At 37.3% G+C, this 27,949-nt stretch overlaps 1 protein-coding gene across 3 annotated transcripts in view; it reads left to right on the forward strand.

Moving 5' to 3' along the window:
- CTNNA2 (catenin alpha 2) overlaps positions 1 to 27,949 on the forward strand; it is a gene marked incomplete at both ends in the record, with an annotated part of 407,127 nt that overhangs the window by 175,727 nt on the left and 203,451 nt on the right. The gene's annotated exons all lie outside the window — the stretch shown is intronic.

Raw genomic sequence — 27,949 nt, forward strand, 5'->3', positions numbered from 1 at the left:
GTGCTAAAAAAAAAAAAAACCCAACCAAAAAAACCCAACCCTCTGCCACTGTGTTTCTTGGCTCCTGCTGAGCAAGGCAACAAGGAAGGATACAGATACACAAAACTTCTCAAAACAAACAATTCCCCGACTTGAAGTGTAAGCTAAACTTGAATGTTGAGATAAAGACTCTCTTCCTTTCCCCTATTTTAAAGGTTGGATTTGAAAGGCAGCTGCTGTGGCATGGAGTGCTGCTCCATCCCCTTGCCTTTCCTTCTCAGGAGAGTTCACAAAGAAATCCTTCTTGGCATGCTGGAAGGGAGATTGTGGCTAATGATATTGTTTTAAATGTTTCTCTTCTGTAACTTTTTTGCCCTTTTTTGGAATTAAGAATTTAATCTCTCATGTTGTTTTAATCGATTAACATTTTTGGTGGTGTAAAGGGCTGAAATGAGCCTGGCAGACATAAGACAGGTAGTTTCCATAAGAGCAAGGAATTCAAACAGGTAAATTCATTAATTAAGAAAAATGTTTGAAAACATTTGGAGACTTAGCAAAGGTGGATAGTTTCCTAACGTCAGTGGAAGGATAAGGTCCTGTGCATGGGGTGTTAAACCTTCAGCAAGAAATAAGCAGCAGAAAACGATCTTCAGATGTGCCAGTGTCTGTGCTCTGTTGTGTCTCTTCCTGGAAAGTTATTGCATCTTTAGTGGATTCAGCAGAGGAGGTGTTACATCAATATGCACGGACATCCACTGTGGTGGATGGGGCTTGATCTCAAGCTCACTTTTGCTGAATTTCTAGGGACAGTAATACCTGGCAGAAGGACAGGGTGAGCATCTGGAGAACAGGAATATCTTAGATCACTACAGCTGTTTGCTTCTGTGCAGCTGAGCCAGAACTTCAGTCAATTCCCTATTAACTTAAACTGTAACAAGATAAATTGAAGTAAAGCAAGGTTGCATTCAACTAAATCAAATTGTGAACAGTTAAATTGAAACAGTGCTCTCACGTAGAGGAATCCTATGACACATTAGAAAGATCATTTAAAATACAGTTAACTGCAGGAGGACTTCATTTAGAAGTCTACATTAAGAAAAAAAAAAACAAAATCATCCCTTTTTGAGTGGGATTTTATTATGTTGAGTGATGAAAGAGTATGATTTGGGAAAAGGCTAAAAGGTAAAAAATTTCTAGGGAAAAATGAGACATGAGTCTAGTCTTTTGCTCCCAGTCACCAACGTCTAAACTGCTGGTTTAATAGCAAGGTAAAATTAAGTAATATACTTCAGTAAAATCAATATGGATTCTGTTTTTGGAGTTGGTATGATAGGCAGGCTTCTGTGCCAAAGAGAGGTGGAAGAGCAGCAGTCTTCTGTGATGCACAACTATGCAGTTGAAACTCTGGATTCAGGTTGAAAGGTCAGTACAGAGAACCAGCCCAAAGGAGAGAGAAATGCAAATCCAACTGTTTAACAGCTCAACTCATACCTAAACTCAATTGGAGCCATCCATTGTTGGGTTTTTGGTTGGTTGGGTTTTGTTTCTTTGGTTGTTTTTTTCTGTAAGGACTTTTACAAAATTGAAGTGGAGGTATAGGAGGTGAAGCTGGCTGTTGGGAGATGTCAGTGCTTCATTCTGACGGCCGGGATTTGCTCTCCTCAGGTTCAGATAATTTTTTTCTCATATTCATTAATTAGATTTTCTTTTTCATGCAATGAATGGCGTAGGCAATTTTTTTCCAACCGGTTTCTTTTACTTTTGGTATTTGTAATGCCTTCCTTAAATTCAGCTGGGTATGTTGGTTTCTTTTGTTTGTTTTATTGTTTTTTGGTTTTTTCAAAATGGTAATTATACCTGTGTTGCATTTGAGAATTTGGCAACCGGTTTTCTCATCAATACGTTTTTTAATGTAAATGATCATGCAGTCAAATTTGAAATCTCTATTAATATTTTTAAAAGGTCCAACTGTTGAAATCCCTAAATTTTCTTGCTTTTGTGCTTATCAGTTTCTGCTTCTTCCATCTCACTGCCATTGTAGTGTTTCCATAATGTGTACTTAGTGATCTGTCAAACAGCTGCTATGAACTACTTAGCCCTCCTCTAATCCTTTTCAGAGTAAAAATACCCTTGTCTTTAAGATAGGCATTGCATTATTACTGTCTAATTTTCTTAACATTCTTCTATGGATCTGCTTCTATATCTTCCTGTATCTATAGCTTTATTTTTGTCTCTGTATGTCTATATCTTTATACATTCTTTACCCTTCACTATATTTTTATTGGATGTAGATATTTGTGTTATTTTGTCTAGTTGTTTTTTTTCCCCCTACAGTTTCAAGCTGAGCAATAAAAAGCTGTCTCCTGCAGTGAAGAGTTTTACCTTTGTCAAAGGAGTGTAGGACAGGTTTGCTGTTCTCTCTGCAGACTGCATGGCTGGGAAATCAGTGCTGTTGACGCTGTTGCTCTGTTTCCAGTGGGTTGATGGTTTCTTTCCCAGCGGGAAGGGAAATAGTTGGTTACAGGTTTTACAAAGGAAAAATAATTTTAAGTTCCTGAACTAATACCTATCTGTGAGTTTTACGATGTATAACTCACTAGAAAAATATATTTATGTTTAATTACAGAAACCTTTTTGTTACAGCTTTAAGATGCTTGTCTTGATTCAATTACAACTGTAGGTGATAATTGAAACCAAAACCTTGTTTGATGGTGGGTTACCCTGAAACTCTGGTAACAGTCTGAGGTGTTTTGGTTTGTTAGTGTGGGCGCAGTGATGAATTACACATTACTTTGCTGTGTTTTGCCCTGGAAAAGTGTTACTCTGTTAGAGGATCATTGCTTGTGCATGGCAAAGTCTAGTCCAGTCCTTAGTCACTGGGGAACTATTTCCCATTGTTAGATGAGTCTCAGTGGGAAGCTGTAGCCATTATTAATTGTAAAGTAAAGCAGTGTGTTAAGAATTATAATTAGATGATGGAAATGAACTGAGGCAGGTGGTTTTGTAAAGTAGATATAAGTTTAGAATCAAAATACTATATTATTACTGACTTTCACTGTCACACAAGCATTTATTTGAAGTCATGTGTACGTACAATTTGTGTCGGGTAAGAGTAGGTTTCTCTCATGGTGCAAGAATAGCTTAAAAAGTAAAGTTAATGTGATTTTTTTTTCCCTTTACTGAGTACAAAGTATCTGGTTGTCATTTGGAAAGATTTGAGCTGGTTAATCCCACCTTCAGGTGAACTATTATTAAAACTTCCAAACAATCTCTGCAGTCGTGGTTGAGGTCAGTTTCTGACCCTTTTTGAATCAAGGGAAGATCAGCTTGAGGGAGAAGAGAGACTAATTAAAGTGAAGTCCCCAGGCCTGATCATCTCTCAGTGGCAGACAGCTGCAGAACTTGAAAAATGACTTTCTGCTGCCTGGCCAAATTCTGGTTATTTGCTTGGCTGGATGATAAAGCCATCCATGACCTTCAGCTATGTAGAAGACTAGGAATCTTTTGTGGTGGAGAAAAACCCAGAAGCAATAGGAGGACATAACAATTTCTGATGTGGGAACTCTCAAATCCTCTTTTATGTTTACGTAAAAGAATTGTCAAAATGAAATCTGTAGGGAGAAAAACGGCTGTGGAAATGTCCAAGACAGGTATTATTTTAATAAGCTTAACAGTTTGCTTTTTGTATTTTCATGTATATAGTTACCATAGCCTTTCACTCATTGAAGATGTCCAGCAGGAGGTGAGAAATAGGAAAACAGGCAAAACAAGTATACAGATAATTGGCCAAATTCAGAAAATGTGGACTGCCAAGCAAATAAAGTATATTAATAAAACTATAGAAGTGTTGAGTTCTGACTTTTTAGTATTAGTAACTGGGTTTGCAAGTACTGCAAATCAGTGCTTTTTTCTTTTTTTTCTTTTTTTTTTTCTTTTTTTCGAAGCTATGTAAGAGGCAGATAATGGTTGCCAGGGCAAATGATGTCAAAACCTCTTTCTGACCTTAAAACAGAGTCATGCCAATTACTGATTATTGTGTTAGTCCACAGAATGATTCCTGTGTGGGGACTTCACTCAGCACTTGTCTGTCATGTGTTCCGGTGATACATAGCTAAATACAATATGTAGTGCAGCTGCCTCTACCTTTTCTAATGAAAAAACATCCCAGCCTCATAAATGTGTAGATACTTTTCTGAGGATGATGGTCACGGTGATGAAGGACAAGGGCTCTTAAGTCTGCTATGCTTGGGTCACATTGTCATTAGTGGCAGAGCAGCAGTATTGTTTGCTTGTACATTAAGGTCAGGCAGGCCCAGGAAAAGAGACAGCCTGAGTCAGCAGTGCTGCCCTTCCAGCCAAAAAGCTAAAGCTGACCTGCCTCAGCGACAGAGCAGTCAGGAGATCGAGACACTTAGCACACTATAGTTGTCACTTAGGCCTCACCTGAAAATAGTATGCAAAAATTAGTTCTGCATAATTTATATAATTATGGAATTATAGACCCACAGACTCGTAAGGGCCCTCAGAGCTCCCCCAGTGCCACCCCCTGCCATGGGCAGAGACACCCTCCAGCAGCCCAAGATGCCCAAAGCCCCATCCAGCCTGGCCTTGAACACTACCAGGGATCCAGGGGCAGCCACAGCTGTTCTGGGCAGCCTGTGCCAGGGCCTCTCCACCCTCCCTGGGAAGGATTTCTGCTTCACATCTCCTCTCCATCTGCCCTCCTGCAGCCAAAGGCCATTCCCCTTGTCCTGTCCCTCCCTGTCCTTTGTCATCAGTCCTGCTCCAACTTTCTTGGGGCCCCTTTAGGTACTGGATGGCTTCAATAAGGTCTCCCTTGAGGCTTCTCTTCGCCAGGCTGAACCAGTCTAACTCTCTCAGCCTGTCTCCATAGCAGAGGTGCTCCAGTCCTCTGAGCATCTCTGTGACCTCCTCTGGACTTGCTCCAACAGCTCCATGTCCTTCTTATGTTGGGGGCCCCAAAGCTGATTTTTATTACATATCATTGCATACTTTTATGTTACATTTATTTTATATTACATATATTAAATATATTTTATTACTACATATACATAAAGAGATATCTGAAATACTGGTTTGTGTCATTTAGTACTTACATTGTGTGATTTCATCATTTAGTGCTCCTATATATCAGCACATCTCCTTACAATTTACTGGTTGCCAATGCATCGGGTCAGTACATATGAAACTGAGTTACCCTGCAACTCTGAGGTATGGCTGTTTACTCTTAGTGTCTTGCCAGTGGTATAATTAAAAGCAGAACAGAGGTTTCCTGTTTCCAGAACTTTCCTGGCTGCTCTGCAAAGGTATCTGGAAAAAGGATGAGGAAGTCAGGACCATCACACCATCATAATGGTGCAGAATCAGGTTTTCACCTCTAACAGCAATTATGTTAACCCTGTCCGCAGTACAGCCCCCAAGGAGCAGTGAGAGGCATGAAGAGTTGTGTTTCCCCCTTGCTGAATACTGGGAAGCTCAAACACCCAGTCCTGCTGCACTTACACCTTGAGTTGTCACCTTTTGGTCCTTGTATCTGTCACTTGATTGCACCTAGCAAATAGCAGCACCAGTAGGCTACTTTCAGCCTAAAATAGCTTCAGTTTAGCCATTTTAATACAAAGTAATCAGTATGGTTTCTTGTAGCCCTTTATCAGGAGCAGAATGCATCCTTACAGACATATGATAGAATGTTATCAGAATATAAATGTTGAATTAATTTGAAACCCATTAGTTTTAATACGGCAATGTCTCTATAACAGTTCAAAATATTGTAAAGAAAGCAACGTACACTGTTGCTACAGAACAAATACTGTCTTTAGCTAGATTAGCAATATTAAAATATCTTTGTTATTTTGAGTAGCTGAACTGTATAAAGAGGACTATTTATATCAGCTTTTCAGCTCGAAAGAGAAGGCAACTCTAAGCGTAGACAATTATGTGTATTTGTAAATGAGTGGAGAAGTATGGTTTATTTATAAAGGAGTTTATATGCATATATTAGTATGCAGGATTTATATCCAGATAGTTCACTTGAATACTACTTGTTACTTTCTTTTTCTGGAATTGATACTAAATAGGGATTTCATAAATGTACCTAACTACCTATATATAAGCATATGGATTCCTCAAGATTTTGGATGGTTAAAGAGAAATCATAATGCCACACAAACATGAAAATGCTATATTTTTAAACTTTATTTTCAAAAACATAAAGCAGTGAACATTTTTAAGACAGTTAATATAAAACACAAATACTTATATTAAATGACAGTTAAACACAAATACTTATATTAAGCTTGTTTTTATTCCCCTGGCACACTAATTCCACAGAATTCTTCTGAGCAGTGGCTCAGTGAACAACAGCTCCTCTAGACACTGAGAGGGGAATAATCCATAGCCAAAACCAAGCATTAGCAATAAACCTTTAAAATACACAGATCAAGACCCTACATCATAATCTCTAGTATGCTTTTATCTTCCTCCAATTAAAACTATGATTTTGTAACACACCAGCAGTAAAATTCTGCTCCACATATCATCACATTAATGACATTGGAAAACTAAGGAAGATTCACACACCCATATTTTCTTTTAATGTGCTTAGCTTCAAAATTGCATAGTGTAAGCACTTCTGTAGTTTACAACTACAGATTATACCCCAAATCCTGATTTTCTGTGTTTATAGGACTCTTCTGTCAGCGGTTTAAAAGCAGTGCACCTAATGAAAGATAATCGTCCTTCTGTAGTCAATGAAGAGATACATGGAGGGGAAAAAAAAGTCATAGACTATTTAAGACGCCTATTTGTGGTGGAATTAATTTTGCCTTGGAACTGTCAAGTGTAATAATCTTTTCTTCATTCTTTTTCTAAAATAATATCACTTAACATAAAGTTGCATTTTGAAGCTCCCTGTAACTAACTACTTAGCTTTAAAAAAAAAAGTCACAGAAAGTTGTGTGGATGAAGATAATTACATTCATTGCAAATGAAGAATTTCATATTACTGATCTTCCTTTATGCCTTTTTTCTGGAGATGTCAAAATACATGACAAGGTATCACTGTTGAATTTTGCAGATAGGGAAACTTAAGTACTGTTATCTTACTCAAAGCCACAGAAGGCTACAGTAATATCCCAAATTATTTACCTTGTTTAAGGCCTTGTCCATTGCAACACGATGCTTCCAGTAAGTTTTCAACCCAAATTGGATTTCCATTACCGCTCATAACTTTAGGTTGAACCATGTATTAAAGCTATAGGGCTGTTTAAAAAAAAGTAATAAACTCTAAATGGCTTTCTCAGTCACAGGGCCCCATTCAAATTGATGCTTTTTATAATTACCTTTTCTTCCTTTTTTCAGGAAAAGAAATAAAAGGTTCAGCTTTTAGCACCCTCTCCTCTTGCCAAGAATGCTTGGCTTGTTGCTGATGCTAGGAGAAGGATTTACTGATACTGCTTTAATAGGTGAAATTGATATTCATACTTCATCACAATTAAAGGTGCTTTGTGTAGTAGCTCTAGATATTTTCCTCTTTTTATTTCTTATTTGGATAAATATCTGTCATATTTAATTCCTTCTCTTAACTCTTTTCCTTCTGTTCCTCTGCATCTGAAGGACAAATATTGCATTGAGCAGAACTTCCTCAAAAACATTACAAAAGCATTTTAACATTAAAATGAAAAGGCACTTCTAAAACAGAAAAAACCCAAAAGATACAGTTGTAGTCATGTTAATGATTAGCATTTGTTGCAGTCTGCAGAGCATTTATTCATGTTTTGATACTTATCACAGGAATTACCATGCTTTTACCCCACTGTGTACTTTTTATGGGGAAGGGGAGGGAATCTTCCTGATTTAACAAGATAATAAGCTCTGCTATCACCACTAGACTCTTTTCTTACAAAAATTAGTATTACATCTTTCCACAACAGGCCTGTGTATTCCTATGATTCCTATGTGTCATCAAACCAAGCCTTGCTATGAAGTTGTAGTGTTTTTCATTTTGTGGAAAAACCCTTATCCATGAAGATTTTTAATGTTCCCAACTCAAAACAGTTGTCCAACACTTTGTGAATTGTTAGGAACCGTGTTACATCTGTGGAATTCAAATGCTTCAGATGCTCAATAGTTTCAATATTCAATACAAATGGGGAGGGGAGGGGTTCTTCATAGAATCAGAGAATGACGTGGGTTGGAAGGGACCCCAAGGATCATAGAGCTCCAACCCTCCTGTCACAGGCAGGGCCACTTCAGCTGATAATAATTTTTACAGGCTATTGAGGGTTATAGGTTAGATTTCACAACTCACCTTAGGTATAGTGAGAACTGGATCAGAGCTGCATTTGAAAAGTATCACCTGAAATGTGTAATTTCGTTTCATTTTGTGTGATCACCTTCAGAGTGATGTGAAAATTTGCATCACGGATCAAAATGATTGAGGCACTATATGAAAAAGTTTCCAGTCCGTGTGCTTACACAGGTGGGGACATTGTGCTAAAAATTGAGATCCTTTAATATTTCAATAAAATAATCTTTTGTGTCTACATTTTGTAATATGAACAAATAGTTAAAACATGGGTTGTTATTGTTCAATAGGTATTTAAATGTGTGTATATATATTATGGGCAAGTGAGGAAAATTATAGCTTATATAAATATATAAATTACATATATATGTGTATATATGTGTACATATATATAAAATAGAAAACTAGAGTTGTTGGCAGCAAAACTGAGTATTTACTGCTGAAGGTACTTTTCAGCATTATCAGAAAGCGGTGTAAATATTGCATCTGTTGTCCCTGGAAAATGCCAGAAAATATTTCTGATTTATTATGTGGGAGGAAGGAAGCAAAACAAGATACTGTGCTGAAAAACTGTAGGAGAAAAAATTGACTAAATAATAATTTGTAAAGTTTTACACTTGCCATATAAAACCTCCCTCCAGTGATTTGAAGTTTATAAATGATGCATCTCTTCTCCATGTATGAGCTGCACAGAAATGGACTGTTGGTTTTTAATTCTTCTCCTCACAGAAGGAGTGGTATAGCTTTTTCCTAAGACAAATCAATGCAAAACTATCAAGTCTCATTTTCACTTTTAATACTGTGTTTTATACATCATGTCTTTGCCTTTAACCTAAAATAATAATGATGCCTGTCTGGTTTGTATTTTAGCTTAGTAGATAAATGGCAGTCATCGTAGTTCTGTTTCACAGTCTCTATAATTGTATTTAATTTTCTTCTCTTTCAAGGTGCTTAGTTAATCTTAAAGAATATATACGAAACAGAATAAACCAAAAATATTTTAATTTCAGTAATCAAATAGTTTTGCTTTTATGATTTCAAACCAGTGCCATGTTTGGTTTTTTTTGTTTTGTTTTGTTTTGTTTTTTTTATGATATGGTTAAATAGATAACTTTAAGAAATTTGATCATTATAAACTGGAAAGATTTCAGGATCTCACTCTCCCACCCTGCCAAAGTTCAAATACAAAGACCTGCTTATGAAAAATATATATGTCAAAAGATTAAGTGTTGGGGAAAGAAGCCAAAAATTAAACGCAGAAAACTCAATGGCTGAATATGAAAGGTCAGCTTCTTCTCCCAGGTTAAATGACAGGGATTACCCTCAGGATAACTTGTCTTTTAGTTAAACTTAAATGTTTAAGCCTTTCCCAATAACTACTGATCAGTAACTCAAGTTCTGAGATAAACCTGTGTTATATAATGAATGAGGCTGCTTCTGTAGGCTCCTTACATGGTTAACTGTATGAGTTGAATAGTTGGAAACAGGAATAGTCAGCAAGAAGCCAAAAGAAAATGATAAAAAGCCTTGTGGGTAAGCCTCAGGGTCTTGCCTTCAGTTTTTATACTCAATAATTTCTTCGGATGTTTTGTGTGATACTTGTCAAGGTGTGTAGGCTTTTCTTAGTGCCCTTTACTCCTGACATCTGCTTTGAAAATTATAATATGTGTGAATATGAGTTACCACTGATACTGATGTAGATTTGAAGGAACCATGACTTCTGGATCTGCCTCCCTTTTAATTTCCAGCATGGGCTGAGCTCTTTGAAAAGAAGGTAACCCAAATTGATTGGAAATTTCCAAGTATAACATTTTTGCCATGGGAAATACTGAGATCAAAAGTCTCATTTTTTAGCTAAATTCTGATTGTGTCAGTTTTCCAATCTCCCTGTTCACTTTTTCAGTGCTTGATTATGGTGAGGGTACTTCAGATAGCTCTGGAAAGCTGAAAATAATCGGTAATTGAATGGTAGCTGTGGTTTTGCTAAAAACCAGTGGCATTTCCACATGATGAAAAATATGACATTTGCTCAAAAATACTCTGCATTTCCCAGTATCTTTATTTTTCTGAAACAAGAATTCTGGTTTTGGTAGAACTCTTAAAGCATTGCTAGGTTGCATGAGACACTGCTTTTATATTAGATATACAGTTCTGTTTCTAGTTTGTGTATTATTGTGGGATTGGTCCACCAATAAGTATTTTTACAAACTAAGTCTAATCAAATCAGGTTAGTAGAAAATTATAGACCTTATGAGAAACTGGAAAGGTTTTAGCAGCAAGCTTCTGGCAAGCTCTTACAGTCACAGCAAACAGTGGAAATAATGATTTGGGTTTTTTTAAACTTACAATTTGGCCAAATACAAGCAGGCAAGCTTGAGGGTATCTCCTTGATGGCTGTGAACTCTTGGATAAATTTCAAAGTATCATTGGAAATTAAGAAAGTATTAGGGTTATTAAGAAAACAGCTTGGGAAATGAATATCATGAGGATTGTTAAATGCCCTTAGTAAAGGGGTTGATAGTGTTTCCTCATATCTTCTGAGAATTCTCAGGAGGACCTGCGAAAAAAACCGAAAGTCATCATGCAAAACTGTGGTTGGAATATTAAGTTGTGAGGCCACATATTCCAAAGCAAGAAAAGTTCCACCAAGAGGGAGAAAAGAAATTAAGAGGAGGTAGTATAGCAAAGAGAGTGATGATTATATTGCTTTTGGAAGTGATGTTTGGCAATTCACATATTTTCCTTCCATTTTCAGTCACTTTTATGGTATTTATTTCACTTAACTTTCTCTTTCTCTTTGTTATTGTCTTCTTCTCCTTTTCCCCCTTTTTTGTGTCTTTCCCTTTCTTTTCTTCTTCTTAGGTTTAAAACAGCAGCAGAAGAATACCTCCATGTGCCTCCTAAGATGTACTTTTTTTTTTTTTTAATAATGATGAGCTGAATACATCTCTTTTACCTTCAAAGCATACAAAACATTTCAATATTTTTTTTTTTATTATTTTTTTAATGGCCACAATGCAGCCATCCTTTAAAAGGTTGTAGCAGTTTCAAAAATGCATCATTTGGAAAATATGAAAGTATTGTGGCTGGAGAAAAACAATTAAAGGAATCAGAATGTTGATAAAATAGGGATTTTATTTTTTTTTTTTGGACTTACAGAAGCATTTTGGAGGCCCATGGCAGTAGACATCACAACATCCTAAAGAAAGAATTCTGCTCTCAGGATCATGTCTTTTTTTCTCACAACACTTCTGTTGCCATCTTCATTGACCTCAAGCTGTTCAGACAGAATTTGATTTTATGTCATTTGATAGCAGTATCTGTAATAGCTCACCATTGTCTCAGTTTGTGCTAAGTCTTTACTGCTGGCATGGAGAGAAGCAGGCCAGCTGCAGTGTTGCATCAACACCACCACTTCTTGCAACACCCTTGATTGGTCTTAGAGGTTTTCTGTGTAAGTAATGACCGCTGCTAGGCTACTCCGTGCATGTACCATTGTTACCTTTGCTGTAGGCAGTACTTGAAGGCTGTTAGTGAATATACAACCATAGAATTACAGAATGTGTCAAGTTAGAAGGGACATTTAAAGGCCATCTAGTTCAACCTCCCTGCGGTAAGCAGGGACAGCTTTAGCTAGATAGGTTGTTCGAAGCTTCATCAAGGCTGATCTTGATTTCCTTCAAGGATGGGGCCTCCACCACCTCTCTGGGCAACCTCTTCCAGTGTTTCACCATAGTGAAGAACTTCTTCCTAATATCTAATTTAAACCTACCCTGCTCTAGTTTAAATCCATTGCCCCCCTATTCTATCACTATATGTTCCTTTCTGTGCATTCAGGCATTTAAATAACATAGAGGTGCCATTCTGTGCTAATAGAGAATGTGTGGATGTGCTAGGGAACCTGTATTTAACGTTGATACAGTGTGAGAAGTGAGCAAAGAGCTGAGGTCAGGCAAAGTTCCTGACTGCTACAGCAATCTGGAAAATCACAGAAAACTCTGGGATAGTCTGCAAACAGTATTTTCAGTTGTTCTGTGCCATTGTAAGCACTGTATTTCTTTTTATTTTTTTTTTATTCTGCTCAATGCTGTTCTTTATAAAAGATACTTAGATATAGTATTAAAATTGGGGGGGGGGGGACGGACGGACACAAATTCTGATTAAGTTCCATATATTTTCAAAATTTCTAAACTTTTCTGACTGTTTGGCCACAGTCTATAGGGAGCTGGAACTTTTCATTCACATTTTCTACCCAGTCTCAAAATAGCATGAAATGTGGAGTGCTGTAAGCTACACACAGGTCTATATGCTCAATAAAGCTGTGAGAGGATGATCTCTGGGGACTTTAGTTCTCTGGTAGGACAACTATATTCTGTGAAATATCCATGTGGATCAACTCTGCCATCCACTTGGCCAAATTATATCTTGGAAATGCCATTTTTAGTAACTGAATTGACTATCAGTTTCTCCTGTGTGATGCATCAGCTATGTCTGTTACAGGAAACATTTGAGTCATACTTTTTCCAAGAAGAGGTTCTTGTGGTTAAGGGACTCACAAAACCAGTTCTCTTTTGATTCTGCCTTAGCCATGCTACATAGTCTTGGGAAACTCACAGAAAATGGCATTTGTCTCCAAACTGAAATGCAAGCATCAACTGATCCCTCTGCTTTTAGCAGAATTACCTTCAGAAGGGGATTCCTCCTAATCTAGAATAGTTGCTCATGATGGATGCACTATATCATCTGAAGAAGCCTTCCTCTCTTCCATATCCCTGTAGAAAACCTAGATAACCAGCTTAGCCTGGATGCTTTGGTTTTAAATGTTCATGGTTAGCTGAAACCAACCCTTAATCTATCTGCAGATTTTTCATATGCAAATTCATGTATTAATGTTTCATTCTCATGTTTTTCCCATAGAAGCAATGATTAGATTTGACAGGGGGCTGATTGAGTTGCAACATACAAGTACGCAGCACTTCAGGACTCATAAAGCAGAGAAACAAGATAGGTGATTAGTGGCACAGGAGGCAAAAACTGATGCCTATAACCATAGTTTGCAAAAATTGTAATAACAAAAAGTTACTTAATCTACTACTACTCAATCTAGCCAACATCATTTCCTAAAAGAAGCTAATAACATTTTTCCATTATTGTTTATTTGGGTGGGGTTTTTTTAAGGAAATTTAAAGATTATCAGATTTGTGTCTGTTTTCCATCTCCACCCTTCCATTTGTTACTCTTCTTTCTAGGAACTGCCTTGTGTGCTAACGTTACTGTAGACATTGCTAATACAGAAGAAGGTCAGTTTGAAAGACTGTTTTGAATCAAGTTCTTTATTATGACACTTTATTAGATTAATGACATGAATCATGTAGTTGATTCATCTTAGTTTATCTTTGCATATAGTCATCAAAGGATGTACAAGGAGTACAAGCTAGATCTCTAAATGGAAACAGTCTTCTGGTCTCCTAAATGTATAGTGCTCAAATGCTGGGAATTATTAAAAATACACACACACCCCCCCTGCCTCCAAACAAAACAACCCCCCACACACACCCCCAAAATTAAGAAAAGAGTAAGAATAGACTTTAGAAATATATAATGCCGTGATGAATATCTGTTATGCAGTACGTGTAAACAGATAACATCACTTAACGTCAGTTTCAAACATAATTCATAGTATCTGTAAAAATTGCTTTCAAACAATTCCATTTTTAAAATTGGTAGAACAAGTTTAATGGAATCGTTATAAAAAATGGAGACATGTAAAGGCACCAGCAATAATAAATATTATGATATTGTGCAGTTATGCTGGATTCAGAGACTCTTTGCATTTACTTAGAACATATCATTGAATATCATCAGTAGGATAATTAAAGAATAATGATTATAGAGTGTATATATATTTATGTGTGTATATAAATTTATATTTATGTTTTGGTGAAAAAAAAGAAGGGAGCAAAGAGTATGAATAACTAAATACCGTACTGGAAAAATCTGAGTTTATCATTTTACCAATATGCAATTGCATCTACCCAGAGGGAAGAAGCTTTTATCTAAAGAAAGAAACCTAAATTGTGAGTTGATTGATCCTGATGATTGGAACCTGGAACCTTCTGGGAGGGGTGCATAGATGGATTTATGATTACTTTCTAAGGGGGAGTCGGTTGTAATTGAGGAAGGGATAAGCCTACTACCTCAAAGTTTGTGTACATCTGGAAAAGAGGAGGGCTTTTTAATTTATTCAGTCTCCAACCATTTTATCACCAAAGATAGAGGAGGGGGGAAAAAAAAAAGAAAAGTTTGTTTTGCTGGCGATTCATCCTGGGACATTTTATCACAATGTGAAATATACTTGGCATTTGTTTTTTACAAACTGTGAGAACTAAGTGTTTCAGAATTGGCACACGTGTTGTGTGAGAGGTGACAAATTCAAGGCCAGCACCGTGGATGGACAGAACAGTACGGCATTCGGAGCTAGGTGGAATAAATTGTTTGATGTAACTCAGGTAACAAACCAGGTCCGTTTTCTTATATCTGCTCAGCATCAGCAGCTCTTGGTAATTCAGAAAGCGTGTTAGTAAGGAACATGGTGTGAGAGCTGCGGGTTCGTGAAAGCTTCTGTTGTGTCCTTGACCTTTACATTTCAGCACTTCCACCGTCTGCTGGAGTCTGTTGTTAAATGCCAGCCAGGAGTTATGCAGCCATGAAAGATTATCAATTATAAAAAGAATTGCCTTTCAAATTAAGATCAATACAAATTCTCATATTGAGACAAACAGAGCTATACACAAAAGCATTCAAATGCAGGAACGCAGGGAAGTATTTGACAGCATGAGCGGTGGCAGGGTGAAGGAGGCCACTTGCTACTCTGTGTAAGTCTGCATGAAGAGCGCTGCAACCTGTTGGGACACAGATATCTCACAGAAAGGCAGAGATTCAACAGAGTATTTGTAGTTTCTAGCTGTGCAAACAGAAAAGGGATATTGGGATATGATGATGACAGAAGCATATCCTTCTGAAGATGAGTACCTAAAAACTGCCCTGGCCCTATTCACTGTATAAGGACTTTACACATCTATCAGAGCAGAGTTCTATACTGCAAATATGATCCTCTGCTGAGATTAAAATGTCTTCTTTTTTTTTTTTTAATTTAATAATTGCTATATTCCCCGACAGTATTATCAAAGCACTTCTAGGCTATTGTTTTTGTTTGAGAGTTTATGACTTTTTTGATTTGTGAGAAAAATTATCACATTAACATACAATTCAGTTGTGAATTTATTTGTGGAAAAAAGTGACAGTAGCTCCCACACCCCTTAAAACATTTTATATACCATCTGTGCTTCAGGTCATGTTATGTACAAGAGTCTTGCAGTTGAAAATAATACTTTCCACTCCAAATGGAAATATATGGAGTCCTTATCTAATTTACACTGGAAAGATTTTAATCTCTTCAGAAATTTCTGTATTAGATAGTGTTTTGTTTGGTTGGTTTTTATTTTTTCTAAATTTTGAGGCTTGGCATTGTGCCATTCACGATCTTTTCTCTTGAGCAAGTATCTGTAAATAAACTTGGATTGCAGGGTCTAGGAGCCCTTACTAATTGCATATATTTGATATATTGTCTAGTGTTTGTTGAAAAGGAAAAAGAGAAAAACATTTTCACACAAAAGTCATATATTCTTGGGACAGACACGTGAAAATCCAATGAGAGAGTCATTTTTATTTGTGAGTCTTCTCATTAAGCTTGTCAGCAAATTTTGATAGAAAAAACCCTGCTACTTAGAATTGGTAGGCTAAATAATATTTTTAAATTATTTTCAAAAAGCTTTTCTAATGCTTTACAATACTTACAAAAAAAAAACCCAAACAAAAAAAAAAAAAACACCCAGCTGATCCAAGATAGACTATCCATAAGTCATGAGTGTGTGAAATTTCGTCTGTTTTAACTATTTAATCTTCTATTCATCAAAGACATTACATGTAGGAAATGTCCAGGAGAAATTAAAAGACTATCAATGGCAGGAAGAGTTATAACAAGTCAAGAAATTACCCGATTTTTCTATTCTGACCTGCAAATTACTGCTTGTTATAAAATATGACAGTAGAACCAAACATATGAGAACATTTTTAATTATATTTGAAATCCTCAGAAATAAAGGTTTCTATTAGATGGCTGCCTGATTTGGGGTTTTTTTAAGCACTTTGGAAAATTGCATCTGAGATGACATAAATGCAGCTGCACATTTAAATTAAGATTATCCTTAGGCTAGTAATCTCATTTACTGTTTAGCAATTTTAATTCAAGTCAAGACAGTACAATTAGTGTCATCGTCCTCCTAGTATTTCTCATTGCTTTGTCAGTTTATTTACTGTTGTTAAGACAATTCCTATAAAGTATAAGTCAAGATAATATATTATTAAAGGGAAAATACACCAGCAAGTGCTGCTGTTGCAGCCTGATGAGCTGGACTTCACTCAAGACATTGATTCTTTTTTAGCTCAAAGAAGGTCCCATTAAAGCACTTGACAAACTTAATAAATTTCCATTTTAACAAGGAGATAAATTAATTGAAAATGATTTTCTGAAAAGTTTGGTTGTTTCATTTTTTTCCCCATTCTCTTAATTGCCATCTTAAAGTTTTAGCTGTTTTAAATATTTATATTCTGGGTATTAAAAGTGTAAGAAACATGATAAATTTTGTTTGTCCTACCAAGAAAGGATTTTGCTTACTTGTCTGGGCTCTGTTTAGGAAGATATTTGTTCTGTGTTACTAAGCTGCTGCTTTTGTGAATATAAAAATGTCAGCCATTTCTGGTATACAAAGTGGACAAGTAGCTCTGAACATCCTTTCCCTTCACAACGAGTGTAGGTTTGAGGCCTTATTATTAGTAGTATTCTTTATTTTCTACATCTATGTTAACAGGTCCCAGAGGAAACCAGATTTCCATAGGTGGGTGATTTTCTTTATGCCTGCAGCACTAATTACATTTCTGAATTTGGAATCCTGGCAGTCTAATTATTAATGTAATAAATAATAACAATAATTATTACTTTATCTTAAAATAAATAATTATTATTTCTGTTAATTTGGGTTTTTTTTTATAAAAATGCTCTTTGTATGAGGGATTCTGTATGTGATCTGTCAAGATATGGTGCTTCAACTTGTTGTCGGTAGCAGTGTATTCCCCAAGTCCCACTGGTAATGTTTCCTTTGCAAAGAACTGTTAAGTTGCTGTGAGAAGCACATTCTGGGAAGAGTAAAGGAACACTGGTTTGTCCTGGGGATGATTTCCTGAATATATTGCTGTTATATTCAATAATTTTATGACAGTAAAGATGAGATCCCCCACTGTACAGTCTGCTAAGTCAGGTAGAGTGCAAGCAGGAGGGTGTTTTTTACAAGAGGAGACATCAGGGAATGAATCAAAAGCACAGGAAAGAGCCTTTAAAGAAAAGCAGGAGACATTAGGTTACATTTGAATTGCATGTTCAATGTGTAGTTTAGCATCAAACTTATAAATGTACATGTCATTTAAAAATATAGAGAAAGACATTGGGCATGACTGCCTGTATCATTGAGTCATAGACAATGTAAACTATGCCAAAAGTACCCTGGGTCAGAAGCATTTTTAGTTCCTTACCATTCCCATTTCTTACCATAAAAGTCTTCAATGTGTACCTCCCTTTAAACTTATGAGTAATGTTATTTGAGTGGACTATTCATATCTACCTTACTACTACCAGCTACCTTACTGCTTTAGGAAACAAAAGTATGTGGTGCTATTAAGACCTTGAAGTGTACTCACTGTATGTGATACACACATGTGTATCTCTCTGTACATCAATATATTTCTGTATTTTTCAGAATGAAAGAAAATACTACATACAGAAATACTTTCCTGCTCTTATAATGGTTCTCCTCTATGTATATTTGTGAATCAACCCCACATAAGATGACCTCTGGCTAATAAATACGCTTCTCAAGAACTGATCCATTTCTGATTTGCATTTTTTTATTTTTGGAATGTATAGTATTGGGATTAATAGAAGGAGATTAGGGAAAAGGGAGGGTGTTCATGCAGAGAAAACTTTGTGGACATTGGAAGATGGTATTGTAGCAGTCACACCTGCTTTCTCTGTAAAGTACTGAGTGTGTTTTGCACCATTCCTAATGCTCTGGTATCTCAGATCTGATAATGCTGTTCTGCAGTAGCTCTTAAAAATGTTGGAAAGTGGCAGGAAAATGGCAGAAAATCAAAGATAAATCAGTCCCTAATTGTTTAGCTAGGGATGTTCTAACAAAAATTGTAAACCAGGATGACCTGAGAGTTGGTTTTATTGTAATATGATTCATTGGTTTACTGCTCGTTACCATGGCTGTAAATCAAGCAACATGAGTTTTGGACTTGTTGGGTTTGAGCACTAACCCTTTCACAGTGGAAATCACCAGGTGAACTTAAGGTTGTATAAAACTGCATTAAAATAGCCTAACAAACTTTGGACCAGCCAAAGTAATCTAGGAAAACAGATCCCAAATAAATTGAGGAATTAATTTAAGAATGTCTTCTCACTCAGTGGGGTGGGGGAGGGTGGATGGAGGGGGAGGGAAATCATCAGATCAAAGCAGCAATTTCCAGAGCCATTCAGAGATATGAGCAGGATGAAGTTCTGATGAGTCTTTCAAAACTGGAAAGAGAATGAAAAAAACCCCACTGCAGATACTGTAGTATTGAAATTTTAATTATTTCAGTAGCATTTCAGTATTTAAATATTTTTTGGATTATTTGCAGTGACAAAGGATGAGAGGAAAATTAATTACTGAAAAATATGTTGGTTATTGTAAAGCCAATGAAGTGAGATTTGATTCTCCATGAAGAAACCTAAATTGCAACATTTCAGTTGACGTTAATGGGATTTGGGCCAAGCCCAGTACTAAAAGTTCAGCTATTCAGGTAACTATCAGCATCATTGGATAGACAAAATTGTATCCCCAAATGGAAAATTCATTAGCTAAATTGAATTTAAGAGATTTTTTTTTACCATCTCAGTTTAAGTAAATTGTCTGCTCTTAAATCTAGCCCAGATGAAAGGCAAACGAAATGCTTTGGTGGATCACAGAACTACTGAAGTTTTCTCTTAGGGTTGTGGGGCTTGTAGTTGGGTTCCTTGAAGAATTGTAAAAGTTGAGTTTACTTTACAACCTGTTTATAAGGGGCAGAACAAATAGGATGTCTCTCCTCTGCTTTCCTGAATGTGTATTTTCAGACGTTAGGTGTCTTCAGACCTGCTCGTACCCTTCTGTTGAGTTATAATGAAACTGAGAGGGAGGTTTGCGAGCTCTCTTTAGAGAACTGTTCCTGGAGAAGGCTCCAGAGACCTTGCTGAAGGTTTTCAGTCCCTCCTGACCCAAACAATGCCACGATTCTGCTTCTGTGATAATGTTTACAGGAAAGGCTGTAGATGGGTTCATGAAAGCACATGAGTGCACAAATGTCAGTCACTTGACTCTGCAGACTCAACAGCATCAGATTCATACTGAACAAATACAGAGCCTACTGTGATAAATTCCCTGAAATTTAAAAACGCCGTGTTTAAGGTATTAATTAGTAAATAAATATTTAGTTGTGATAAACAATTTTATTAAAAGTAGTTATATTTACTGGAAAAGTGGTTTTATTTGGCTAGACGTGTTTATCAGCCAGATTTGGATCCCATGATGCTAAACACTCTATACTGAAAGAAAATTACATTTCCTGCCCTAAAGCAATAGCTTCATTTATGTATTTTCCTAAACATAATATTGGATGCAATTTGCCACTGTTGCATTTTTGACTTTCCAATCAAACCCTGGTGTTTATTTCACAGTTATTTATGCAGTAGAAGTTATTAGAGTTTTAGAAAGTTATCAGAAGATAGCTAAGACTGTGACTTTAAGTTTCTGGCATCATGGAAGTGATTGCCTGTGAAGCGATGGGAAATTCTTCATTAGTAGCTAGTTGGAAAAGTGAGGCACCTGTGGCAGACACAATGCACATAGAAATGCTAACCACAATCATAGATTGCGATTGTAGTTTATATTTCACCCCTATTTGTCACTGTTTTGTAGGGGATTTGCAGGATGAGACTGGCTGTGTCACCTCCAAGGGGTGGGAATGGAGACAGTAGCAGGTATTAACACTTTGAGAACATTGAGTTCAACCATACAGCCATAATATTTGACATCACCCCCACAGTCATCTGAAAAAGATCTCTGTGTGTTCTTAGACTATGCAGGTTAACACGACTGTACACACTGACTTCCAGATTATGATTCACCCAGGTTATGGTTTCCATATACAGTGTAAAAATACGTAGTAAATGTAGAGAATGCCATGCTGTGGTTCTGAATTGGAAATGAACAGATTATTTTAGCTTGCAGGAATAGTTCTCATCTGGAATTATTTCAATATTTGATCAGTGCTGTCTCTGTAGATTTCCTTTCAAGGCTTTTCCAAGAATGCATGGAATGAGTTGGTCATATATATGCAGTTCCTGTCTTTCAGAATATCTGCAAAGATTACAGCAACAGCTGGACTTTTTGGTTTTAAAACAGTGCTAGATTATTCTTTCACTGGCACATTTTTCTGGTTTTGACACCACAGTCTATAGTGCAAAGAATTCAACAGGTAAAGTTGTATTCCTTAGTTGTATGCCATGCTTACAGTGCAGGTTTTGGGTTGTTTTTTTTTCCTTTCAACAGACTAAATCAAACACTAATCAATGCCAAGTGATCACCTAAAATATTTTTCATAGGTTAACACAAAGCTTACACCAACTATCAAAGCATGACTGGAGTTCAGTTCATACCACACACAGTTAGGAGAACCTGCCATTGCTCTTCCCTATATTTGTTTTCTGTTATGCATGAGCAAAACAATGACAACAGCATATGTTTGGGGCAAATTCAAGTATTTCACCCTGAAAAACTAGGCAGCCTGCAATTCTGCTGTTTTAGGAGCAAAGTAGGGATGAAATTTATCTGTGGTGTTTTTATATGCATGAAGAAATTTAATCAAGACACTGCTCATAAACCTTTCTTATTTTCCAGCCAGTGCTGATCTGGCTGCACTGGGCTGTTGCAGGTACACAACCAGGGCTCTGCCCTTTCTGCAGTTCACCTGATCTTTAGGCAATTAAAATCGCTATGTTTTTCATATTGTCAGCAAAAGTGGGCAAGGGGATAATTTTATCCAGTGCCTCAGGTGCCTGCCTCAGGATGGAAGGAATAAGGCTTTCAATATGTATTTCTTTTTCCTGTTGAATGTGGTTTATAGGCTCAACTTCAGGGTGGCTCACACCAGGTAACAAATATTGTACTTCTTCCCTTTCTGCCTTCATGTTCATTCTGGATGTCTTGCTTTTGGTGTTCTCTTCAGTTCCACCCCAAAATGATGTGAGACCTCCCTATTCACTCTTACTCACTTACAGGGGAGCATTACCAATTTGGGCAATAATTTTGCTCCATCTCTTGACAGCATTTTTTCGCAGGATGAATGAAATGCCATTTTAAGTCATTCATTCCTTTTTCATACAAAATCAGGATTTTGCTTCTGCTGTTACGTTTTAAAATTTGCCAAGTAAAGATCTTCTCTCTCTTACCCTGAGAGTATATTCCACCTCCAACATACTTCACTTGGCAGAGCTTAGAAAGTTTTAGGCTGCTTTTTGAATGAGATTCAACCAGTATTATCGTTATAGTTACAACTGGTGTTGCAGTATTATGGCTATATGTAGAGCATTCTTAATTTCATATCTTAAGAAGCAATATAATACTGTGCATTAAGTTTAGATTTTACTGTTATCTTTAATTTGGACACAATTTTTTTCCTATGAAGTGTAAATATACCTACGATAATGAATTCCATGTTTCATCCTATGCACATGGTGTTACAACTTTTAGTGAATTATATCAAGTAGTTATATAAAACATGTCCAGAAATCATTCTTTACAAGTAACAAAATTAAAAATAGTCAACTATTATGTTTACAGTGTGGATATGCAAGTTGTAGTAATGCAGATGTATCAAGTAGTTGTAGCTAATATTTATGCATAAGTATTTAGAGATAAATGACATTTGCAATGGAAATTTGCTTGCAGATTCTCTATTATGATATAAAACTGACTTCTGTAGAATGTTTAATCAGCACCACATTTTGCCTTCTGCTCTTTTCTCCCCTACAGTTTAGGTCTGCTTGATTATTAACCTATCTCTTTATGATAGAGTTTTGTTTAAATGAAATCAGTGTGTAAAACATTGTCAGTGCTCAATGTGGCAGGAGTCTGGCTTTGCAAGTGACCTTCCTTTAAGCTTCTGTAGAACTTCTTGTTGAATATTCATGTGTCAATAATACCAGGTTAATTTTGGGCTTTATAAATTTACCAGTCACCTCTCCTTTCTGCCCACAAGTAAGTAAATAAATTAATACATGAAATTAAGTAATACACAGAATTACTTGGTAATTTCCACTCACGTATTTTAAAAGGGGAATAAATTTTACATAACATACATTGTAATTCTGTCACTATGTTAAGCACCCCTATGTATTTATGCCTGCCACCTAAGGAATAATTAAAGCATCATGCTATGCTCACTGATGGAAAAACCAAATGGGTTTGGCATCTGAGGCAGGCATGACTGTCTGAAAACCACATAAGCCTCCATGTGGGTGGAGAACCAGTAGCACTGCTTTTAAGATTGCTACCAGTGTTCACATTGACAAAGTGTGGGACAAATGCCAGTCTTTGAAAAAGGTTTAAACACATCACAAACTCTTTTTAAAAAGCTTAAAGCTGAACTGTGTGTTATTTCATGGTTGATTTTTTTTAATTTATTTTATAGAATCAGGTGCTCTGCCAAACCTGTAAGGTTTTAGTTTCTTTTTCTGTTAGGTTTGACAGTATTTATCAATGTACATTTCTCCTATGTTCTCAGATATCTGTTATTTAGGCTTCTTCTCTCAAGGAGTGGGTGAACTTTGGCCACTGGAATGATGTGAACAGTCTCCAAGAGATGCCAAAACACTTGACTGCCTCAAATAACTTAAAGGGAAATAGTTTGATATAAAATCAGATAATCACAGAAACATGGCATGGTTTTGGATGGAATGGACCTTTAAATGCTTTCTAGTTCAACTCCCCTTCAAAGAGTAGGGACATCTTCAACCAGATAAAGTCACTGAAAGCCCTGTTCAGCCTGACCTTGAATGTTTCCAGGGATGGGGCATCTACCACCTCTTTGGGCAACCTGGGCCAGTGTTTCACTACCCTCAGTGTAATTTTTTCCCCCTTACATATAGTCTGAATCTTCCCTCTTTAAAATTATTGTCCCTTGTCCTATCACAACAGGCCCTGCTAAAATGTTGGTCCCCATCTCTCTTGGAAGCCCCTTTAAGGGGCTGGAAAGGGCTCTAAGATCTTCCTGGAGCCTTCTTTTCTCCAGGCTGAACCGCCCCAACTCTCTCAGACTGTCTCCATAACAGAGGTGCTGCAGTCATTAGATCATCTTCTTGGTCTCCACTGGACTCACTCTAACAGCTCCACGTCCTTCTTGAGGGGGACCCTCAAGCTGAATGCAGCACTGCAGGGGGGGGTTGCATATCTCCCATGCAGCCCAATGCTAATTGTAGCATGGCCACTTCTTAATAACAGCCAATCTTTCTTCCATTCACATAGCTGGAAGTTTGATAAAGCATGTGAAATTCTGTACCTCTGTAAAACATAGATGGGTTTAATCTATGTGCACAATACAGTGCTTTATTAGAACTGGGCCTAAAACGCATGCCTTGATAGGAACCTGATTACTTCTACTTTCTAGAGCGATTTACAGCATTTCTTATTTGTGCTGTGCCTTGTTTTCTGTGAATTATAATAGCAGAGCTAATAAAACCCTGCAATAAATACCGCTATCAGTAGCATCAGATCAGCAAAGGGCATTAATATTCATTGCAAAAAATATTCTGCAAGATAAAGCATTGGTGGAAGGATAGGCATTTCAGATTATTTTATTGAGATGCCAGAAATTGAAATACAGCTCAACACTGACGGTAAAGTATGCTCCCCTTTATTTCATTTGTTCAGTTATACAATCAGTAATTTTTCAGTAAATTCTTCACACTTGGAATATTATAACTTTAGTCAAGTTAAAAACAGAAAAAAACAGTTTCCCCTCCAAAACCTGCTCAGAGTCTGATGCTTAAATCACAGAATCAAAGAATCACAAGGTTGGAAAAGACCTTTAAGATCATCAAGTCCAACCATTCCCATCCTAAGCTGAACCATATCCCTAAGTACTTCATCTGTCCTTTTTTTAAACACATCCAGGGAAGGTGACTCACCCCCTTCTCTGAGCAGCCTGTTCCAGGCCCTGACAACTCTTTCAGTAAAGAATGTTTTTCTAATATCTAATCTGCCCCTGCCCTGGCCCAGCTTCTTGCCATTTCCCCTTGTCCCATCTCCTGTCACCTGGCTGAAGAGACCATCACCCACCGCTCTACAACCTCCCTTCAGGTAGTTGTAGGTGGTGATAAGGTCTCCCCTCAGCCCCCTCTTCTCCAGGCTGAACACCCCCAGCTCCCTCAGCCGCTCCTCATAGGATTTGCCCTCCAGCCCCTTCCCCAGCCTGGTTGCCCTTCTCTGGACTCGCTCCAGGACCTCAATGTCCTTCTTATGGTGAGGAGCCCAGAACTGGACCCAGCACTTGAGGTGCAGCCTCACCAATGCCGAGTACAGGGGCAAAATCACCTCCTCAGACCTACTGGCCACACTATTTTTGATACAAGCCAGGATACCATTGACCTTCCTGGCCACATGGGCACATATCCATGTTTACAAATCCTCTTCCACTAAAATATTTCTACTTCTGTCTCTCAATTAAAACTGGCAGGCTGGCATTCTTGATCAAATTAGGAGTTGCTCTCAGAATGTTATTATCCACCAAGTTTTCTGTGGGGCTCAGTTTGCTGCATTTACCAGGTAAAATACAGATCCGACACCAATCTGCAGTTGTGCATGAGCTCACCAGCTGAAAAATGTTTAACCTACATCTGAAGAAACTTGATATTAAGCCTCAGAAGAATTGGTAGACTTAGGGTAAGGAGAAAAATTATTCTATTTAAATTTGAGGAAAGGGAAAGAGTAGGTGGCTGGGGAAAGGCATATATATGCCTTGTGTTTCCTTTAGGCTGCTACCTGGAGCCTCCCAACATTTCTCTTTCCATGAACCCGTCTTCTGGAGGGAATCGTAGTCTTATCTAGGGGATTCCCTTGGGCTGTTGTAGTTTTCTGTGTATTTTATTCAGGAAGAAGGGAGCATTCTGTCTAGGAGAAAGGGAAATTAAGCAAATCTTATTTGGAGTAACAGTGCTGGTGCCTAATTTCTGTATTGTTAAAGCAGAAAATTAAGTTCTTGGTAGCTATGCAGTTTTATATAATTATCACAATTTTTCACCAAGTGGGGAGAGGGATGAGGGGGTGGTGGGAAGAAAAAAAAAAAGTGCTGTTTACATTAAGGAACATACAGCAATGCTGCAGGAGTATGTGGCAAAGGTTCAGGTCCTCTAGAAGTACAAATATTGATGAGTTCCCCCCTCTTGCCCTTAATCTTTTATTTCTGCAGTCTTTCATCTCTCAGACAACATTCCACTCTGAAATTCATGATGTCCAGCACTAGATTGCAAACCAACTACCACATCCCAATTCCAGCAGCTGCATCTGACGTGCTGTAAAAAAAAAACGATGCTCAGGTTCAAGATTCATGATCCGAGCTGACCTGACATTTGTGAGGGAGTGAGATTTCACCACTGGTTCTTCTCTGATGAAAAAATTCCCATGTTTTCTATCAGAACATCTCTATAGTTCTAATCAAGTCTTGTAAACGTGCTCACCAGATCTTCCCTGGCATGTTTTGGAAGTGCAAATTACAAAATCACTAATAATCCCTAGAAGAACAGACTTATTTTGCATTAGGTTTTTAATCTGATGATAGTTTATGCTTTTAGGTAAACATTTCCACCTTAAAACACAACTACTGTTATTATGTTTTTCTTACCTGCACTAAGGAACTTCCTCAAAGCACCTGAGTACCACTGATTTGGATGCCTCTCAGCCACAGATAAGCTGTGGTGTCTGAAAAACTGATCTGTCCCCTAAAGAGCACATGTACCCAAGTATATTCCATTGAGGATCGAGAGCTCCATTGATAGATTATTTCTCAAATCACTGCAAGAAATAAACAGCCTTGGAAATTTAATCAAACGGGGATCAGCAGTGGTATAAAGCTCTTTAAATGTTTAGAGCTGGAGAAAGGGGATATGGGAGTTAAAAAGGGAGGAGGAGACGAGATGAAATTGTTACTTAACTACCAGTTTCTGAAGAGAAATATGTTTAGGGAGTGCATTTTGTCTTGTATGTATTGAAAAGGAGACAGCATTATGAGAAGATTTTTACACCTACTGGGACTTTTATGTTGTTGCAGACAGGAATAGAAGAGCAGAATTGATGCTCTGCATGTAGGAAGCGCATCCATTTCAGAATTTCCCTGGATTTAGCAGTGTAACCTATTCTTCCCCCTTTAACATTTTAAAACTTTATTTTTGTTGGAATTCATTGCAGTGACAGTATAAAAATACATTAAGCTATAATACAAACCTTGGGCTTGATCCAGGTATGATGATGCCAGTAGGAGTCTTCCTACTGACTTTGAGACGAATGATCGTTCTCCCAGCAATTATTTATGCCTTCTGGAAAAGAAGCATTTTTAACACAAAAGTGTGACCCATCTACAGACTTGTTGTGGAGTTCTCAAGGTTTTTTTTTTAAGCCTTTCTAAGATAAGATACAACAGTGCAGAAGCCATTGAATCTCAGTGTACTTTTTTTTTTAAAGCTGACAGAAAGGAAATCATTTTCTATTATATCCATTTTTAGACATTTGAATAAATTGCCTGATTGTTAAAGATACTAAGCATTCACACTTCAGAAGAGCATTTTGTGTTAGTAAATGACACAGGATGTTTTTCCACCCAAACGGAGTGCTGAAAAGAGAAGCAAATGTTCTGAAAATTAGTCACCCTAACCTATTCTGCCTGGAAACAAGCTATACCTGGTTTTCTCCTTTATGTCCTTCTTTTGGCTTCCAGAGTCACATCATTTTTTGATAACAGCTTTCTGCCTGGGGGTTTTTGTTGGGTTTTGATCTTTGTGAGAGCGAGTGCAAGGCCGTTACTTCTCTAGGGATAGTAAAACCTGAAGAACTCATCATCAGAGAGTAGCCAGCAGCGATGGCTGTTGGTACACGATTTGGGACGTCCTCAAACACAACTGGAGGATTTCTAACAGCTGTGAAGGACTCTCTGGGTTAAGGAAAGCAAGGCAGGAGTGTGGGAAGAGCTCAGGGTTTTATGGAAGGGTTTGGGCTCCATAAAGGGCCGAGAAGATTGAGTGGGAAGAGATGTTATGAATGGGATAGAGAGGATTTGGGGACAGTATGGAGGAATGGGTTATTTGTGGAGAGCAATTTGAGATGTTGGGATCTGTTGGGGCTCAGAGAACTGTGAGAGTGGAGAGAAGTAAGGGTGTTAGCTGCAAATCAAGTTGTGTCT

Source organism: Gallinula chloropus (assembly GCF_964237585.1).
Source record: "Gallinula chloropus genome assembly, chromosome: 4".
Lineage (NCBI taxonomy): Eukaryota > Metazoa > Chordata > Aves > Gruiformes > Rallidae > Gallinula > Gallinula chloropus.